We start from the raw sequence: 3497 nt of genomic DNA, 5'->3' as shown, positions 1-3497 counted from the left end.
GCTGAGCTAAATCCCCAGCCCCTACATCTAGTTCTTAAACACAAAATGACCAAACTTTGACACATCTTTCTCAGGTTGGCCTTCCCATTTAAAACTTGATCTACATCTATTGGCTTTAGTTAACATCTACTGATGCTAGTTTTAAAGAACCCACTTTGTTATTACATAGATGAGACATACTAGATAATAAGTCTAGTTGTGGTCAATGACACCATCTCCAAAATGTACAAGACCGCTAAGGATGTTCTTAGCTTTTGCCTGTATAGTTACACCTATAAACCTGTTAACAACCTAAATCCTGCCTTAAATAAAAAACCAAATATAGACAAAATTTTCCATATATAACAGTGACACTATTGCTAACCTCACAATATATTAAATATATGTGTTTCAAAAGCAAATAGGCCTTCAACCATACAAAGTTAAAAAAGAAAATCTTTATTATGCTGGTGACTTCCTGACTGGTTGTTGTAGGTAATAAGACTCTACAATTGTCACATGAATGTGTTAAAAAAAATGAATGTGTTATAACAGTATATAACCTGTGATTGCCAAGTGACAGCTGTCGACTCTTAACAGCTCTATGAGTTCCTTATGTAAGTCCCAAATCACTAAGTATAAAATCTTTAGGATAAATTCTTAAGTAAAAGTCCAACTCCTTTTTCCTACCTCCTAATCTGCTAATAAAATTAAAATAACTGGGGCTGGGGATTTAGCTCAGCGGCAAAGCACCTGCCTGGCAAGTGCAAGGTCGTGAGTTCGGTTCCCGGTACCAGAGAAAAATGAAAAAACGAAAAAAAAAATTAAAAAAAATTAAAATAACTATGTGTCAACAACAAGGTACTTGTTCAAGATAATAGACCTCCATATAAACAACAAGGACGCCTGAGGCCATCAAGACAAAGGTGGCCTGCATAGACCATGACGGCTCACACAGCCTGACTTCAGGATCCCATCCCATTTTTCTTTTCTCTTTCCCTTCATCTTCCTAAAAGTTCACCTTCCTAAAAGGAGAGATTTTAAAAGTGCACAATATATCCATTTTTTGGGGGGGGTGGGTAGCAGTTTTCCGGCACTGGGAATCGAACTCACAACCTTGCGCTTGTCGGGCAGGTGCTGTGCCGCTGAGCTAAATCCCCAGCCCCCAAAGCACACAACATATCTTAAATACTTATTAGAAACTCAGAGTTCACACTGAGTGAACTTTGCTCAGCGGCAAAGCGCCTACCTGGCAAACACGAGATCCTGAGTTCGATTCCTGGTACCCTCCACCAAAAAAAGCTCCATGTTTGTCCCTAAAAATGCCACCTTCAGGCTTTATTTTACAAATTTGGGGCCAACTGAAAACATTTTTAAAGGTTAATTTTTATTCTGGGCTGTCTTGAGACTCCATAGCCTCTACTGTTGGGGGGGCCCAACCCCAAAAGATATTTATAGATCCTCCCTTAAAAAACTTCTCACCTTTGGGCTAGGCTAGAAAGATATACGGACAGAAAACAAACCCTGCTCAATATACAGTAGGGCTCTCCGTCTCAGGGTCAGCACGTCTTCCAACATACACAAAGCACAGATTCTGACACAAACAAGGTTAATGCTTCTCTCCTAAACCGCCTTACTGGCTAAGTGCACCTCTTAAGATAAAATGTTTTATATTTCCTTAAAAAAAAAAAGCCAGCCACTTGACATAGCTCAGTCAAGGTAAGACATTTTCCAGAAACTTTCATTATTCTTTCCATTATTCATGAGAAAACTCTCCAAATTCATCTGGGGTAAGAGGCCCACCCCACACACCCCAGAGAAAAAAGACCCGAAAAGCCAGCTGCCCTAGAAGGTGAGACCTCCTTCCATCCCTGCTCAGACGTCCACCGGGGCAGCTCGGGACTGCAGCCCGGAGACTAAAGGAAAATGTGCTCACCTCACTGCTGCTGTGAGGCAGGGGAAATGCAGGGTCCCCGACTGCAGATGCGACCACAAACAAAGAGAAAAAGGATCTCAGGAAACAGAGTTCTCATCATTGCACTCCCCCATGGGCACAGGCCAGGACACACTGTGGCCACTGGTGGTGGGACAAGGGGCAGTTAGTCTTTCTCTGTCCCTTTCGGCCAGCATAAAGGCTGAAAAAGAGCTTGTTAGGCAGATATGACAGAGACCTTCTCACGCCTCCACCTTCTCCTTCTCTTTCTTCTTTTTTATTTTTTTATTTATTTTTTGAGACAGGGTCTTGCTGTGTAGCTCAGGCTGGCCTTGAACTCACTGTGTAGGCCAGGGCGGCCTCAAACTCTTGGTGATCCTCCTGCCTCAGCCTCCTGAGTGCCGGGTTACAGGTGTGCGCCACCACACCCGCTCCCACTTTCTTGATGTGTGTGTTTCAGGCGAAATAATTCCTCAGCCTCCCTACCGCAGCCACACTATGGTGGTGTATTCTCAAAAGCTAAAAAAAAATTTTCATCCTTACTCAAAAAAAAAGCGATTTTTTTTTCTACACACAGACATAAGATAGGCACCCATTAACAGACGACAAGATTTAGGTAATAAAAGCATAGCAATTATATTACAATGCTCCAACTCAACCTATTTTATAAAAAACAAAACAAAACAGGATAAATGCCCCTGATGCCCTATATACAGGCTTTCTTCACATTGAGAAATGGTCCTAACTTTTGCAAGGTGTGCTGTGTAGACTCCGTCTCATTATAAAAAGACTAAACTTCAAACTTGGTTTTATAATCAAAAGAAATAATCAATATGCCATCTAACAATCTCCAGCTGCTCTCTGGGAGAAGATATATTCTATGCAGAAATAAGCCACAGGCCGGGCTCAAACTCGAGATCCTCCCTCCTCAGCCTCCCAAGTGCTAGGATCACAGGTGTGCATCACTGAGCCCTCCTTGAGCCTCACTTGCTGCCAGGTCACTCTGACACCGTGGTGATGGCCTTTGGGGAATCACTTGTGGTTCACTGGTGTCATCTGAGGGCTGGAAGCTCCGCAGGTGAAACTCCTCTGGCTTCATGGCCAGCCCTTTATTTGGAACCCTGTGGCGGGGGGAGGAGGAAACGTTCTTTCTTTGCAGACCCAAGGTGGACGGACACTGTGTGTTTTTACCCCATTCTGCGGCAGGTGGGTGATCTCCGGACCTCTGCCCCTGTCTCTAGGACCATCATGGTAACAGCTGGGGGGCCTGGTGGGTGGCGAACTCCTGTGACCTGTGCAGAGGGGATTGCTGGGTATCTGCTCTTACATTTGGCTTCTTCCACAAACTGTTTCTCATATGCAGTTTTTTCTTTCTGGTACTGGGGATTGAACCCAGGGGCTTTGAACTGAACTCCATCCCCAGCTCTGCTGTATTAAAAGCAAGGCTCACTAAGTCGCTGAGTCTCCTAGGTTGTGGTCCAATTTGTGGTCCTCCTGACTCAGCCTTCCAGAGTGCTGGGATTACAGGTGTGAAGCACTGCACCCAGTGGGCTTTCCCTATTTATTTATTTATTTATTTATTTAT

Source organism: Chinchilla lanigera, unplaced genomic scaffold (genome assembly GCF_000276665.1).
Source record: "Chinchilla lanigera isolate Chin_1 unplaced genomic scaffold, ChiLan1.0 scaffold00094, whole genome shotgun sequence".
Classification (NCBI taxonomy): Eukaryota; Metazoa; Chordata; class Mammalia; order Rodentia; family Chinchillidae; genus Chinchilla; species Chinchilla lanigera.
The sequence above is the reverse complement of the archived record's forward strand: the minus strand, read 5'-3'. Positions refer to the sequence as shown.